Source organism: Panthera onca, chromosome B1 (assembly GCF_046562875.1).
Source record: "Panthera onca isolate mPanOnc1 chromosome B1, mPanOnc1 haplotype 2, whole genome shotgun sequence".
NCBI classification, from domain to species: Eukaryota; Metazoa; Chordata; class Mammalia; order Carnivora; family Felidae; genus Panthera; species Panthera onca.
This window is the reverse complement of record NC_138342.1, coordinates 78,195,554-78,213,570: the sequence shown is the minus strand read 5'-3', so window position 1 is coordinate 78,213,570 and position 18,017 is coordinate 78,195,554. Positions and strand designations below refer to the sequence as shown.

General features: G+C 36.7%; 1 long non-coding RNA gene and 1 other non-coding gene across 4 annotated transcripts in view; one reads left to right on the top strand and one right to left on the bottom strand.

Annotated features, from left to right (window-relative positions):
• Positions 1 to 18,017, top strand: part of LOC144616157 (uncharacterized) — a 174,338-nt gene that overhangs the window by 55,044 nt on the left and 101,277 nt on the right. The gene's annotated exons all lie outside the window — the stretch shown is intronic.
• Positions 1,077 to 1,183, bottom strand: LOC132693388 (U6 spliceosomal RNA). Its single transcript, XR_009616774.1, has one exon. It is a non-coding gene; the product is annotated as a U6 spliceosomal RNA (small nuclear RNA).

Below are 18,017 nucleotides of genomic sequence, written 5' to 3'. Positions count from 1 at the left end.
AAGGCTGTAACCTCTGTAGTACTCAGCCAATGAGGAACCAGGGAAGGGACTTGCATGCCAGGAGATAAATTGCCTGCTGTAACTGCTCCACGTGTGGCTGTCCATCAGACAGCTGCTCTTGCAAGAACATTAATTAAAGCCTCGCTTCGCTGTGCTTCCAGTCTCCGGGTCTCTCCCTTGATTGGGTCAGTGGGCTCATTTCTCACAGTGGTCCAATTGGTTAAGTGTCCCACTTTGGCTCAGGTCATGATCTCATGGCTCATAAGTCTGAGCACCGCCCCCCCCCCCCCGCACCCGCCCCCACCCCAGGCTCCTTGCTAGCAGTGTGGAGCTTGCTTGCTTGTGATCTCACTGTCCTCTCTCTGTGTCTCCCCTGCTTGTGATTTTTCTTTCTCAAAAATAAATAAATAAAAACTTAACAACAACAACAAAAAACACCAACAAGAGACTTTAGCTCTAGATCTTTCTTTGCCTCTAATTTTCTCCAAGTCAGCTCACTTTCTCTGGAAACAGATGATGAACTTGACATCTGTTCTGATCTCCAGGTTAAACGTTCTGGGAGCCAAGTCAGTGAAACATGAGTCCCTGGAGATCTCTCCAGTACATTGCTAGTTCTGCTTTGTTCTCTAACTATAATTGTGATTTGGAGGTGTTGCAATTTGTGAGTAGGCCAAGGAGGGCAGATGCATTCCTACAGGTTGCGGGGAGGAAAAATAATTTTCTTTGAAAAAGAAATTTTTTTTAAGTTTATTTATTTATGTTGAGTGAGTGCACAGAAGGGGCAGAGACAGAGAGACAGAGAGAGAGACAGAGAGAGAGTCCTAAGCAGGCTCTTGCACTGTCAGTGTGGAGCCTGATGCGGGGCTCGAACTCACAACCGTGAGATCATGACCTGAGCTGAAGCCAAGAGTCAGAAGCTTAACTGACTGGGCCACTCAGGTGCCCCATAATAATTTTCTTCTTACCCTTCTAGATTTTTTTAAACTTGTTTTATTTTTTATTTTTTAAAATTTACATCCAAATTAGTTAGCATATAGTGCAAAAATGATTTCAGGAGTAGATTCCTTAGTGCCCCTAAAAATATGGAACGCTTCCTGAATTTGCGTGTCATCCTTGCGCAAGGGCCATGCTAATCTTCTCTATATCATTCCAATTTTAGTATATGTGCTGCCGAAGGGAGCACTTACCCTTCTAGATTTTTGCCTGAGACATCCCCTATAATAGAAGACAGATTAACAGGAGAAAAACATAAGAACGTTTAATAACATGTATATCTCCTGTATACATGGGAGATACCCAGGAAAACTGCATTAACTCCCCCAAATGGCACAAGCCACTAACCTAAATAACATCTCCAGCTAAAGATAAAAAGATGTTGTGTTGGGGGGGGGGGGGGGGGGTTGGGGAGCAGTTATGGTAGGTTGCCGACGGGGAAAAGCACAGGAAACAAAGGTAAGGTTGTTATGCAGATTTAAGTCATTGCCTTCTGCATTGACCAGAGCTTCTGGAGATTTAGAGTCATCCTTCTCTTCCTAGTACAGAAGGGAGAACCCCTTACAAATGGAGATTTCCCTGATAAATGTAAATGTTTCTTGCAAAAGGAGAACTTCTATGCAGATTTCAGAGCTTCCCCTGTGTCTGCTGTTTCTTAAAAATAACCAGCTTAAAATAATATACTGAAAGGACATATTTTGGGGTAGTATATTTTGCTCCCCTTCAGTCACTTTACTTACTTACACAGTCACTTACTTTACAGTCACTTCAGTTACTTTACTTTTGAAACTGTAAAGTTTCACAATCCAGAAGCAAAATTGATAAATTGCTCCATATCTCACTTAACTAGTCTCTCAATCCTGATAACAGATCAGCTCAGTTAAATAGATGTGTTTCATTTCAGGAGGCAGCGATGATGGGAGTGGGCTTCCAAAATTAGGTCTATGCTGTGCTAGAAATGAGGTATTTAATAAGAGGAATTTCTATGGAAACAAAAGAAAAATAAAGATTGATGGATGGAGCAAATTATAAACCCAATCAGTCCTGACGGCAGCCAGTTAGTATTTCTAGTTATTGGGCTCGATGCATCTTTTGCAATTTGAAATTCTCTAATGATATTGAAGGGGTTCAGGATAGCACCCCTACCATATGCCACTTTGAGATGAGGATTATTATTATTTTTGTTTTAAGTTCATCCATTTATTTTGAGAAAGAGAGAGAGAGTGAGAGAGCAGGAGGGGCAGAGAGAGAGAGAATCCCAAGCAGGCTCCGTACCATCAGCAGGGCCCCAAGCAGGCTCCACACCATCAGCAGGGAGCACGACATAGGCTCGAACCCCCAACCTTGAGATCATGACCTGAGTGGAAACCAAGAGTGGACACTTACCCAACTGAGCCATTCAGGCACCCCAGGCATGTGGATTATGTTCAGCTGAAAGCACTTGAGACCCTGCAGGCTAGAGAAACTTTTTGTCCCTCCCTTTGTTAGAATAACAGCTAGTGAGATTCTAACAGGATGCTGGAGGCCAGCAAAGAGGAAGTCATGCCAGCTTTCAGGAAAGTCAGAGGACTGTCCTCAAAGCACTCCACAAAAAGCCAGATCAAACCAGATAGGCTCCAGCTTGTTAGTGCCATGACAGGAAATCCCTGACCAAATAAGGAAGAAGGGGCATGAAACAACTGCTCTTCTTATCACCCTGTGAAATGCATGCCTTTCCTGTGAAATCCCCGACCTCTGTCCCCTTCTCTTTAGTTCAAGATGACATATATACCTCATTTGCCTGTCTTTGGAATTTCCATGTCTATGTGGATTCCCCAGTCATATGCCTATTAAATTTGATTTTCTTCTGTTAATCTATTTCATGTCAATTTGATTCTTAGTCCAGCTAGAAGAATCATTGAAGAGGCCAGGAATTCTTGCTCCCCAACAATATCATCAACTGTTCAGATAAACTTTCTGAGTGGCCCATACAAACCACAACAGGCATGAAGGTTGTCTAGACATCAACTATTGGGGGAAATTCTCTTTTAAGTTTATATCATCAAGTTGTCCACATTCAGGTTGCAGGGCTTTAGGGAAAAGGGCAGTTTTAGCTTGTAGTGATTCCAACTCAAAAAGATGGGAGAAAACTAAAAATATTAGTTTGGAGAGTTGCAGCCTGATACTTGAGGAAAATAGAATTGAGGATCTGGTCCAGTTTATAGGTAAATAACAACTTCGAAAACAACATGACTAAAATCTAATGTCTACAAAGGTGCAAAAATAATTTCTCTTTATATTCACCCCCGTTTTATCAATCATAACCATGGTAAGACTTATTTGTTTGCAAAATAAGTCTCATCTCATTAAACTTGGCCTAATTATTTACGTAAGTGCAGCAAAAATAGTGACTGACCATATAGCCTCTTTTAAAATTGTTCTATTGGAACTTTTCATAAGGAATCTCAGATTGAACTTTTAAAAGCCTCAAGCCCAGGAAGCCAACCCAATGACTTATCATCCAACTTCACCTGTAATACCCATAGATTTGGTTAATTCCTTTCTTGTTTGAGGTCCCTAAAATATTATGAGGTTCCTGAGTTTGCCAGGAAGTGGCCTTTATTAGTCACCTGCTAAGGCTGACAGGAGCCCTAAAGAAAGGTAGTAGACCATTTTTCCAAGAGGATTTATTGACTCCATAGTTTCTAATTTTGTGCCATTGCAAGGAGAGCAGAGGGGTGTCTGGTGGCTCAATCAGTTAAGTATCCGACTCTTGATTTCGGCTCAGGTCATGATCTCACAGTTCACGAGTTCAAGCCTGTATTAGGCTCCACGCTGGCAGTGTGGAGCCTGCTTGGAATTCTCTCTCTCCCACTCTTTCTCTGCCCCTCCTCCTCCTCCTCCTCCTCTCTCTCTCTCAAAAGTAAATAAACTTAAAAAGAAAAAAGATTGCGAAAAAACCAATGAGAACAGACTCTTTTTTTTTTTAATTTTCTTTAAATCCAAGTTAGTTAATATATAGTGTAATAATGGTTTCAGGAGAAGAAGAACAGATTCTTATTGAAGATATGGAAATAAGTATATTGCCATTCAGTAAGTTTCTAAATTTTAGAGGGATCAGATAGGGAGAAAAAGTAATTGTTTCATCCTTTTTCATAAAGGTATAGCTTTACCAAATTCGTGTAAGTCATTGGAGCTTAAGTGAAAAAGTGTCCATAAATCTGGAAAATCAAAACATTAAAGAACCTGTAATGTTTCAAATAAAAAGTCATAGGGGCGCCTGGGTGGCTCAGTCGGTTAAGCGTCCGACTTCGGCTCAGGTCACGATCTCGCGGTGTGTGAGTTTGAGCCCCGCGTCGGGCTCTGTGCTGACAGCTCAGAGCCTGGAGCCTGCTTCCAATTCTGTGTCTCCCTCTCTCTCTGCCCCTCCCCTGTTCATGCTCTGTCTCTCTCTGTCTCAAAAATAAATAAATATTAAAAAAATTAAAAAAAAAAAAACAAATAAAAAGTCATAAAAATTATAACCATCCTTATCAGTTTATTCAATCCCATGTTATTAACTGTGGTTCTGCTTGAATCCAGTTTTCCCATTAGTTCTGGAAATGCTTAGTTCAGTTTTATGAGCTTAAAAGTTATCAGAAACCTCTGTTTGCCAGAGTTTTTCCCATGAATCTCCTTGAAGATGAAATAAATACTTTTGCAGCAATGCACTTGAAAAGCCTAAGAGTAAAACAATAGCTGTAAATGGCAAAAGACTTAAAAATGGCCATGATTAAAGATCTGATGAGAGTTCATGAAAATGCAATTGACAAGGAGCTTTGGTTATTTTTCTGACAAAAAACATTTTAAGATAATAATAACTGGAGACTCCTGGGTGGCTCAGTTGGTTAAGTGTCTAACTTTGGCTCAGGTCATGATCTCATGTTTCTTGAGTTTAGGTCCCACATCAGATTCTGTGCTGACAGGGCGGAGCCTGCTTGGGAGTCTGTCTCTCTCTCTCTCTCTCTCTCTCTCTCTCTCCCTCTCCCCTCCCCTCTCGTTCTCTTTCTATCTCTCTCTCTCAGAATAAATAAATGATCTTTAATTGGAATTATGACTAATAACATTATCCTAGGACATATCAGATTTCTAGGAATTTTATACAATTTCTGGAACACTTCTATACAAGTTACAAATGCAACATGAAGAAGGCTTAGTATTACTTTTTATTTGACATTGCTTCTCATGTAATTTAACATATAAAATAAGTCTAATTAGTTGAGTATCTGTCTTTTATAAGGAGAGAACAAATCTTTTGAGATGTTCCGAGGACCCTCTAAAAATTTCCAAAGTTAACTTCAGGTCAAAAAGACTTCATTTAGAACTTGATTTTGGGAAGTGTGTCAAAAATATTAAAAGGTTTGGACACTTGACTAAATAGGATGAGAGATCATTATGAAACAATAGTCAATTATCCATTTAACCAAAGCAACACAAATTTTAAAGGCAAATACAGAAGGTTATATAACTGTGAGCAAAACTTACCTTCTATAATACTGAGAAGACTCAGTTTTTTAAAGTAATCAAAGACCTGAGTAAGACAACATGAAGCACAAAAAACTATTTTGGTAAGACACAAAACCTTTGCTTTCTAGGTAAATTATTTAAAAGATAAACACTTCACAATCTCTTATTATCAAAAGGAGACCAATAGTCTAAGAAAACATTTTCCTTTCAACAGATGGAAGAATATTAAGTTCTGTTTTACATAAGTACATTATTGATACTAAGATTTATTTTTACAACCCTGATAATAACAATTAAATTTTATCCAGTTTAATTACACAAGATAAAATTTTCTCTTTTTTTCCCCTGTCTCCCTCCCTGTCTTTCTATACCATTATGTCCTTTGTTCTCCTCTTTCCCATTCTGAAATGACTAGTTTTATTTTGGGACAAATTTACTTTCTTTTCCCTTAAACAAAATGCATCATCATACTGTAAAAATTAGTAATGGAAAACCCCAAAACATATCTTAACTTTCTTTGCATACAAAGTGGTTTCCTTTTCTTCTAGTCGTTTTAATTACATATATTCATTCAAATTCTTTTTTTTTAATGTTTTATGTATTTTTGAGAGAGAAAGCATGAGTAGGGGAGGGGCAGAGAAAGAGGGAGACAGAGGATCCAAAGTGGGCTATGCGCTGACAGCAGAGAGCTTGATGTGGGGCTCGAACTAATGAGCTGTGAGATCATGACCTGTGCCAAAACTGGACACTGAACCAACTGAGCCACCCAGGTGCCTCTTAATTCAAATACTTAACCTTTAGAAACTTTAATTTCTAGTGAAAACTAAGAATTAAGCAATTATGAATTGTCACACTAGCATTTTATACATTGGTAAATTTATGAATGTGTCATAATTTCCAGAAACACACTTTTTTTATAGTACAATCTTCCAAATTGGCACAAGATGTGTTTACTAACAGACCCAAATTTATCTCTAGTTCCTCTGTAATAGGAAGTCAAAAGTATGACCTATGTTCAGTAATTAATGTTCAATATTTTATCTTATTTGGAAATGATCTAGATATTTGATAAAATTCCATGATTTAATTTTAATTAGCAAAAACTCATAAGGTTTTGAGTTACCAAGAAGATTTTGGAAACTCTTTTTAGGCAGACAAAAAACATAGTTATTACTGAAAAGTTTTCCTAAAAATTCTTATTACATACATCTTACATACATCTAAATACATACATACATCTAAATTTTATATCTATCTAAGTCACTTGCTCCCAGGGGTGCCTGGGTGGCTCAGTCAGTTAAGCGCCTGACTCTTGATTTCGGCTCAGGTCATGATCTCATGGTTTGTATAATCGAGCCCCACATTGGGCTCTAAGCTCACAGCGTGGACCCTGCTTGGGATTCTCTCTCTCTCCTGGTCTCTCTGCCCCTCCCATGCTCATGCTCCCTTTCTCTCCCTCTCAAAATAAATAAATAAACATTAGAAAAAATCACTTGCTCCCAATATTTGTGTTTACACTATTCATAAAACTTCATGGAACATTAGACAATGTCAGCCATCATCCCAAGCTATTTGTTTTTGCTGATAAATTTTGTAACAAAGATAACATAAGTTTATTTGATCAATAAACTCAGGTAGAATAAAAGTTGCATGTCATGGGGCGCCTGGGTGGCTCAGTCGGTTAAACGTCTGACTTTGGCTTAGGTCATGATCTCAAGGCTCATGAGTTCTAGCCTCATGTCGGGCTCTGTGCTGGCAGCCTGGAGTCTGCTTCAGATTCTGTGTCCCTCTCACTCTGCCCCTCCCTTGCTCATGCTCTGTCTCTCTCTCTCTCTCTCAAGAATGAATAAAATATTTAAAAAAAATTTTTAAAGTTGCATGTCTGCATTATATTAAATGTAATTTTGAAGGCATGCCTATTTCAATTAAACCAGAAAAATTAAATTAACTTTTTATTTAGCAAAGATTATCTCAGATCACATGAACTTGAAAAACATTTTATTTAGCAAAGATTATCTCAGCTCACATGAACTTGAAAAACATTTGAGTTAGTTTCTCTATTTCTGGTAGTTTAGAAATACTTAATTCATATAAATGCTTATTTTAAGCCAGGTAAATAGAACTTTTTTGCAAATTCATTTTGGCAATACCATTGGATGTAGAAAAATATCACATATCTACAACACATAAGCATACAGGTAGATACAGAGACATTACGGCTATTGTTCTAAAATTTTAGCCATGTGTCAGTTACAGTAAATAATACAAACTTCACTATTTATTTAGTTATTTATTTACTTATTTATTTATTTATATTTTAGAGAGCACAAGTTGGGGAGAAGGGCAGAGGGAGAGAGAGAGAAAGATTTTTAAGTTGGCTCCATGCTTAGCGGGGAGCCGAAGGCAGGGCTTTATGCAGGGCTTGATGAGGCACTTGATCCTATGACCCTGGGATCAAGACCTGAGCCAAAATCAAGAGTGGGTCACTGAACCAACTGAGCTACCCAGGTGCCCCAAACCTTGCTACTTTGGTAAAGACTGTTGGATCCAAATTTTGTTTTGGTAGTTGGAATAAGGTAAGTTCACCTGCTCAAATGGCTAAAGCATTATGCTACTATTTGTGGAGAATACATTTTTTTATTCACCAAATTTCCAAATACAGTAAAACCTTGGATTGTGAGTAACTTCTACAAGTGTTCCACAAGACGAACAAACATTTCTAATAAATTTTAACTTGATAAACAAGCAATGTCTTACAATATGAATAGTATGTTATGCTGAACGTCACATGATCACAACTGAGCCAATGGTTCTCCTCTCTCTCTCTCTCTCTCTGTGGGATTCTGGGTGATGGTCTCCCATGCTCTGATGTTTGATCTCAGGCCGTGGTGTTTGGCAGAAATCAGTGATTTTTCAGAACATTGAAAGGTGCCCACAACTTTCACTAGTGTGGCACTAGTGTGTTTTTGTTGCTTCAAAACACTTACGGACAGTCCTTTGCTTTTCCATACAAGAGTAAACTTAGGAATGTTTTGGTTCATTCTAGGTCATTGGATAGGTTCCTTGTTAAAGTTGCACCAAAAGAAAAAGATTCCATTGAGCCAATAGACAGTAGTTATACCTTTAGTGATAGTAAAAGTCATCCTACACAATAACCCTCCTCTCTCTTGTCTCCCTCACACCAGCCATGAAGGTTTTCATAGGTAAATGTAGGTTAATTTTTTTCTGTATATTTTATATATTCTTTATTATTTTGTGTTTTGTTACAGTATTGTAACATACAAGTGCTTTGGATTACAAGCATGTTTCTGGAATGAATTATGCTCTCAAACCAAGGTTTTACTGTATTTCTTTGGATGGCTCTTAAGTCGTAGAAAATATGGGGTAAAAAATTTACATCACAAAGACATAAAAAGTACCCAAGTTTTCTCCAAGAAAATTTAGGGTATATTTGCCTATATCAGAGGTCTAGAGTAAGTACTATGTAAATTTTTCTTTTTCTTTTTTCTTAAGTGCAATGTTCTGATCTTTTACAATATTTTCAAACATTTTGAGATGAATAGGAAAGGCTTGAGGATTGAAAAGAATAGTTGAACTTTGAATTGTTTCTAGAGCCAAAGTTCTAGTTTGGTAGAGATTTGCAAGACAAAGACCGTTGTATTCAATTCCCCAAAGAACTAGATTGTAACCTGAAATATCAAAAGGCTGACCCACCCATTTTACTAAATTTACTTCTATATATCATGGAGATTTCCAACTAAGATGAAACTCAAAAGATTTCTATATTCTAGAGCTTTGGGGGTTTAATGCTGTATGCTTTTAAAAAATCTATCTGAAGCATTTAACAAAAGCCATCTTACTGAGTAATTCAACCTTGGGCCAGTTCACCTTAAAGGGGAAAACATTGACCTCTAGGTAATCCCTTTCCTGATAATGTGTAGGAGGGCCTGGGAGAAATTCTAGATATCCATTTTCTATGTGAGAAGGGTTTTCCCCAGGGGACCATCTGGCTTGTCTCAGAACTATAGTATAACCATGGGAGAGAAGAACCCCTTAGCAGCCAGTTAAGATCCCTGGGACTGAGGTTGTGAATGCCTACTGATTTTTTTTTTTTTTTTTGTCTATTGATCTTTTTAAGGAATTCTCTAAGGCTAGCCACCATACTTCTCCAGACACAGGCCTGCCAATCTGGAACACCAAAGGGGTGCTACTAGTATGGGACTATTCTAGCACTAAGGAGACAATGAATGTTGAGATGACAAAGGCCCATTATGTATTGGCACCCATTATGACACACTCCCCTGAGAGCTGGCACAGTTGAACAAAAAGGATGCTGCTTCTTAGATCCACAGCCTGTTCAGCTGTCTGCTAGATGCATGCTAGTACATGCATCCTCCAGCTGGCAGAGACCAGAGAGAATATTCTCACTGGTTACACACCCAAGCTCTCGACATAGAACAAGATGAGAGAAAAACCTAATTAGATCTATGGTTATCCTCCTTATGACAATGCAAAAAACAGAGACAAAAAACAATGACCATCTCTGGGAAGAAAAGGATCAAAAGAAAACAAGAGTGCTCATGACAAATTTTTACCAAAGTTGCTATACCAAGGATAAATATAAATATTTGCTCCTGCTAACCTAAATTTGGAAAGGAAGGGTTAAGAAACTTTACCTTCCTCTGTCAACAAGATCGATCCTGAGAGATGACTTTGGTAAGAATTCTTACCGGGATCCTATCTGTAGGCTCCAGAAAGAGTATGGTGTCTCAGAAAGTTTCTTCGTGGTTGTGAAACTGTGGGAAAGGAAAAAATAATTTTCCCTTTGCCCTTCTAGATTCTTGGCTGGGACATCCCTGTAATAAAAGCAGATTAATACAACAAAACAAAACAAAGTTTAATAACATGCATATCTCCTGCATATACAGGAGATACCTAGGAAAACTGAGTAACTTCCCCTTGATGGCACAAGCCACTACCCTAAATAACATCTCCAGCTAAAGACAAAAAGAAGATGTTGGGGGGGGTGGCAGGGGGAGGGAGGAGTCCAGTTATTGGAGGTGATCAGAAAAAGCACAGTAAACAAGGGTAAGGTTGTTATGCAGATTTAAGTCATTGCCTTCTGTACTGATAAGTTTCTGGAGATTTGAAGTCATCCTTTTCTTCCTGGTAGGGAGAGGAAATGTTTCATTTCTCAGGGGTAGATACTTGGAAGTAGAAATGCAAGATGGTAGGGTAAGTTTGTGTTTAATTTTTAAAAATGTTTATTTATTTATTTTGAAATAGAGAAAGAGAGAGAGAGAGGCAGAGAGAGAGGGAGAGAGAGAGAATCCCAAGTGGGCTCCCTACTATCAGTGCAGAGCCCAATGAAGAGCTCTGTCTCAAGAACCATGAGATCATGACTTGAGCTGAAATCAGGAGTCAGACACTTACCCAACTGAGCCACCCATGTGCCCCTATGTTTAATTTTTAAAGAAATGTCTAAACTATCTTTCCGAGTGGCTGCTTGAGGATTCTACTCTAATATAGGATAGGAGTCCTTTGTCAGATATATGATTTATGAATATTTTCTCTCACTTTTTGGTTTGTCTTGTAACTTTCCAAGTGGAGTCTTTTGAACTGAAACATTTTAAAATTTGATATTCAATTTATTTTTTTTATTGATTATACTTTTCATGTTTTATCTAAGAAATCTTTCCCTAACCCAAAGTCAGGAAAATTTTCTCATAATTTTTTTTAATGTTCATTTAATTTTGAGAGAGGGAGAGATGGACAGAGTGTGAGCAGGGGAGGGGCTGAGAGAGAGGGAAACACAGAATCTGAAGTGGGTGCCAGGCTCTGAGCTGTCTGCACAAAGACTGACTCGGGGCTCAAACCCACAAACCTCGAGATCATGACCTGAGTTGAAGTCTGACACTTAACTGACTGAGCTATCCGGGGGCCTCCATAATATTTTCTTGTAAGAATTTTAGTTTATGCATAGTGAGTCCATGTTTAGGGCCAAGATCCATTTTCAGTAATTTTTGTTAAATCTATGAGTTAATGATCTAAATTCACTGTGGATATCTAGTTTTTGAGGTTATCCTTTCCCCGTTGAATTGTCTTGGTACCTTGGTCTAAAACCAATTTATTATAAATTTAATGGCTTATTTTTGGACTCACCTTAATTCAGTTGATCTATGTGTCTCTCTTTATGCCAACCACATTGCCTTGATTCCTGTAGTTTTATAGAAAATTTAGAAATGGAATAAGCTTTCTTTTTCAAAAATTTTCTTTTGCTATTCTGGATCCTTTGCATTTCTGTATACATTTTAGGGTCAACTTGTCAGTGTCTATAAAAAAAAAAGAGCTTGCTGGAATTTTGACCAATATTATGTTGAATCTATATTTCAATTTGGTGAGATCTGTGTCTCTCTAATGACATGGCTGAAATTATGAATTAGTTCTTGTAGTTATATTGTGGATTCTTTGGAATTTTCTGCATATCAGATCATATTGCCTGTGAATAAAGACTTTTTTACTTCTTCCTTTCTCATGTAGATACTCTTTATTTACTTACTTTTCTTAAGTGATGTTTTAATCTGTTCAGATGGCTATAACAAAAATATCATAAACTGAGTGGCTTAAGCAATAATTTATTTCTTACAGTTCTGGAGGCTGGGAAGTCCAAGATCAAGGATGTCAGCAGATTAGATGTCTAGTTAGACTAGTTTCCTGGTTCACATATAGCCATTTTCTCTCTCTGTCTTCACATGGTGGAAAGGTAAGGTGGCATTCTGGGGTCTTTTATAAGAAGAGTAATCCCCCAAAACTCAACCTTCAAAAGAGCCTCACCTCTAAATACTAGCAGACTGAGGATTAGTTTTCAACATATGAATTTGGGAAACACAAACATTCAGACGACAGCACCTGATTACCCATTACAATGTTGAATAGAAATTTTGGGAACAGATGTCCTTGCTTTCTTCATAGGGGAAAGCATTCAGTCTTTCCCCTAAGAACATACTTGTTTTTCATGAGTTGCATTTATCAGGTTAAAAAAGTTCTTTTTTATTTCTAGCTTTTTGAGAGGTTTTAAAAATTTGTTTGTTTTTGTTTTTATCATGAATGGATTTTGTCAAGCGCATCCTGCATCCATTAAGAGGAACATATGTGCTTTGTTCTTTATTCTACTAATAAGATATCAAATTAATAGTTATTTGGATGTTAAACCAACCTTGCATTCCCAGTTTAAATCCCACTTGGTCATGGTACATTATCCATTTTGTATGTTCCTAATATATTGTTGAGGACTTTTGTGTGTAGATTCATGAGGGATATTGGTTTATGCTTTTTTTTTTTTTTTTTTTTTTTTTTTTTTTTTTAATATTTAGCTGGCTTTGGTGTCAGGGTACCCTGATACAAAGTGTTTCCTTCTCCTTTGTCTTCTGGAAGAGTATGGGAAGGATTGGTATTATTTTTTCTTCTTTAAATGTTTAGTAGAATTCATCAGTGAAGTTGGGCTTGAGTTTTACTTTTGTGGGAAGATTTCAAGTAATTAATTCAATTTATTTTTTTGTAGGTATATTCAAATTTTGATTTTTTCTTGAATTTTAGTAGCAGTATTTTTGTATTTTTTAGGAATTTTTCCAATTCATCTTAGTTGTTAAATTTGTAGTATACTCTTATGTAATTCCCTTATGATAATTTTAAGTTCTGTAAAATCATTAGTGATATCTCCTTTTCATTTCTGACTTCATTAATTTGTTTCTTTTCTTTTTCTTGGTCAGCTTCTCTTCTTTTTACAATGAAGATAATCCTTATATGATGAACTGTTACTTCCTTTTCTATCTTTTTAATTAAAAAAATTTATTTTTATGTTTATTTAGTTTATGTTTTAAATTTACATCCAAGTTAGTTTATAGTGCAACAATGATTTCAGGAGTAGATTCCTTAATGCCCCTTACTCATTTAGCCCATCCCCCCTCCCACAACCCCTCCAGTAACTCTGTTTGTTCTCCATATTTAAGAATCTCTTATGTTTTGTCCCCCTCCCTGTTTTTACATTATTTTTGCTTCCCTTCCCTTATGTTCATCTGTTTTGTCTCTTAAAGTCTTCATATGAGTGAAGTCATATAATATTTGTCTTTCTCTGACTAATTTTGCTTAGCATAATACCCTCCAGTTCCATCCACGTAGTTGCAAATGGCAAGATTTCTTTCTTTTTGATTGCTGAGTAATACTCCTTTGTATATATGTACCACATCTTCTTTATCCATTCATCCATCAATGGGCATTTTGGCTGTTTCCATACTTGGGCTATTGTTGATAGTGCTGCTATAAACATTGGGGTACATGTGTCCCTTTGAAACAGCACACCTGTATCCCATGGATAAATACCTAGTAGTGCAATTGCTGGGTCATAGGATAGTTCTATTTTTAATATTTTGAGGAACCTCCATACTGTTTTCCAGAGTGGCTGCACCAGTTTGCATTCCCACCAGCGGTGCAAGAGAGATACTCTCTCCACATCCTTGCCAACATCTGTTTTTGCCTGAGTTACGAATGTTAGCCATTCTGACAGGTGTGATGTAGTATCTCATTGTGGTTTTAATTTGTATTTCCCTGATGATGAGTGATATTGAGCATTTTTTCATGTGTCAGCTGGACATCTGGATGTCTTCTTTGGAGAGGTGTCTATTCATATGTCTTTTGCCCATTTCTTCACTGGATTATTTGTTTTTTGGGTGTTGAGTTTGATAAGTTCTTTATAGATTTTTGGATACTATCCCTTTATCTGATATGTCGTTTGCAAATATCTTCTCCCATTCCATCAGTTGCTTTTTAGTTTTGCTGATTCAGTCTTGCTGATTTTCCTTCACTGTGCAGAAGCTTTTTATTTTGATGAGGTCCCAATAGTTCATTTTTGCTTTTGTTTCCCTTGCCTCCAGAGACGTGTTGAATAAGAAGTTGCTGTGGTCAAGGTCAAAGAGGTTTTTGCCTGCTTTCTCCTTGAAGATTTTGATGGCTTTCTGTCTTACATTTAGGTCTTACATCCATTTTGAGTTTATTTTTATGTATGGTGTAAAAAAGTGTTCCAGGTTCATTCTTCTGCATGCCCTGTCCAATTTTGCCAACATCACTTGCTGAAGAGACTGTCTTTTTTTCATTGGATATTCTTTCCTGTTTTGTTGCAGAGTAGTTGGCCATATATTTGTGAGTCCATTTCTGGGTTCTCTATTCTGTTCCATTGATCTATGTGTCTGTTTTTGTGCCAGTACCATGGTGTTTTGATGAATACAGCTCGAAGTCTAGGATTGTAATGCCTCCAGCTTTGGTTTTCTTTTTCAGGATCGCTTTGGCTATTCAGGATCTTTTCTGGTTCCATATAAATTTTAGAATTGTTTGTTCTAGCTCTTTGAAGCATGCTGGTGTTATTTTGATAGGGATTGTATTGAATGTGTAGATGGTTTTGGGTAGTATCGACATTTTAACAGTATTTGTTCCTCCATGAGCATAGAATGTTTTTCCATTTCTTTTTGCCTTCTTCAATTTCTTTCATAAGCTTTCTATAGTTTTCTGCATACAGATATTTTAACTCTTTGTTTAGGTTTATTCCTAGGTATTTTATCGTTTTCAGTGCAATTGTAAATGGGATTAATCCCTTGATTTCTCTTCCTGCTGTTTCATTATTGGTGCGTAGAAATGCAATCATTTTTCTGTACATTGATTTTATATCGTATGACTTTGCTGAATTCATGTATCAGTTCTAACAGTTTTTTGGTGGAGTCTTTTGGGTCTTCCAGGTAAAGAATCATGTCATCTGTGAAGAGTGAAAGTTTCACTTCTTCCTTGCCAATGTAGATCCCTTTTATTTCTTTTTGTTGTCTGATTGCTGAGAGTAGGACTTCCATTACTATGTTGAACAGCAGTGGTGTGAGTAGACATCCCTTTTGTGTTCCTAACCTTAAGGGGAAAGTTCTCAGTTTTTCTTCCACTGAGGATGATATTAGCTGTGGGTCTTTTGTATATAGCCTTTATGATGTTGTTCCTTCTGTCTCTACTTTCTTGAGCGTTTTTATCAAGAAAGGATGCTATATTTTATCAAGTGCTTTTTCTGCATCTATTGAGAGGATCGTGTGGTTCTTATCCTTTCTTTTATTAATGTGATGTTTCACGTTGATTAATTTGCAGATATTGAACCACAGTTACAGCTCAGGAAAAAAATCCCACTTGATCCTGGTGAATAATTCTTTTAATGTATTGTTGGCTTTGGTTTTCTAGTATTTTGTTGATAAGTTTTGCACCAATGTTCATCAGGGATATTTGTCTGTAATTTTCCTTTTTAGTGGGGTCTTTGTCTGGTTTTGGAATTGAGGTAATTTTGGCCTCATATAATGAGTTTGGTAATTTTCCTTACATTTTTATTTTTTGGAATAGCTTCAAAAGAATAAGTATTAACTCTTTAAATTTTTTGTAGAATTCCTGTGGGAAATCATCCAACCCTGGACTCTTCTTTGTTGGGAGTTTTTTGATTGCTGATTCAACATCTTTACGGGTTATGGGTCTGTTCAAATTTTCTATTTCTTTCTGTTTCAGCTTTGGTAGTTCATATATTTCTAGGAATTTTTCCATTTCTTCCAGATTGCCTAATGTTTGGTGTATAATTGCTCATAATATTCTCTTGTTATTGTTTGTATTTCTGCAGTGTTGGTTGCGATCTCCTGTCTTTCATTTGTGTTTTTACTTATTTGGCTCCTTTCCTTTTTCTTTTTGATCAGTCTGGCTTGGGGTTTATTAATTTTGTTAATTCTTTCAAAGAACCAGCTCCTGGTTTCATTGATCTCTTTTACTGTTTTTTGTTTTTGTTTTTGATATGATTGATTTCTGCTCTAATCTTTATTATTTCCCTTCTTCTGGTTTGGGGCTTTATTTGCTGTTCTTTTTCCAGCTCTTTTAGGTGTAAGTTTAGATTGTGTATTAGAGACATTTCTTCCTTCTTTAAGAAGGCCTGGATTACTATATACTTCCCTCTTATGACCACCTTTGTTGCATTCCAGAGTTTTTGGACTGTCGTGTTTTCATTTTCATTGGCTTCCATGTACTTTTTAATTTCCTCTTTAATTTGTTGGTTAACCCATTCATTCTGTAGTAGGATTTCTTTAATCTCCAATATTTGTGGTTTTTCCAAATTTGTTCTTGTGGTTGGTTTCAAGTTTCATAGAGTTGTGTTCTGAAAATGTGTGTGGTATGATCTTGGTCTTTTTCTACTTGTTGAGGGCTGATTTGTGATCCAGTATGTGATTTGTTCTGGAGAATATTCCATGTGCACTTGAGAAGAATGTTGCTTTAGGATGAAATGTTTGAATATATCTGTTAAGTCCATCTGGTCCAGTGTGTTATTCAGATCCATTCTTCAAGCCATTCTTTCCTTGTTGATTTTCTGCCTGGATGATCTGTCCATTGTTGTAAGTGGCTATTAAGGTCCCCTACTCTTATGGTATTATTATCACTGAGTTTCTTTATGTTTGTGACCATATATATACATATATATATGTATATATATTTGGGTAAATCAAATTGGGGGTATAAATATTTACAATTGTTAGGTCTTCTTGGTGGAAAGACCCTTTAAGGTTATTTCTATTATTAACTCTTTGAGGAACCTCCATACTGTTTTCCAGAGTGGCTGCACCAGTTTGCATTCCCACCGACAGTGCAAGAGGTTTCCCCTTTCTCTGCATCCTCACCAACACTTGATGTTACTTGTGTTGTTAATTTTAAGCATTTTGACAAGTTGGAGGTGGTATCTCATTGTGGTTTTGATTTGTATTTCCCTGTTGATGAGTGATGTTGAGCACCTTTTCATATGTCTGGTAGCCATCTAGATGTCTTCTTTGGAAAAATGTCTATTCATGTCTTCTGCTCATTTGTTATCTGGATTATTTGTTTTTTGGGTGTTGAGTTAAATTCCTTATAGATTTTGGAGTGGCACATTGTAAAATTTCTAAATATTTCCATATTTCCTCCTGTTTTTGTATCTAATTTAATTTCTTTATGGTCAGAGAGCATATTTTTGTATGATATCAATCCTTGTAAAGTTATTGACACATGCTTTATGGTCTAACATATGTTCTGTCTTGGATAATATTCTATGTGCACTTGAGAATTATTCTGCTATTGTTGGCTGGAGTGTGCCACAGATGTCAGTTAAGTCAAATTCGTTGATGGTATTATGCAGACCTTCTATATCCATGTTGATTTTTCTGTCTAGTTGCTCTAACCTTACTGAGAATGGGGTATTGAAGACTCCACTATTATTCTTGAATTGTCTATTTTCTTCTTTCAATTCTGTTACTTTTTGCTTCATTTATTTTGAGGCTCAGTTGTTGGATGTTTATATGTTTATAACTTTTATGTCTTCCTGATGAATTGACACTTTTATCTTAAAATGCTTCTCTTCATCTCTAGAAATATTTTTTGTCTTAAAGTCTTTTCTTTCTGTTATTAGTATACCCACTACAGACTTCTTCTGATTATTAATTGGATAGCATAGTTTT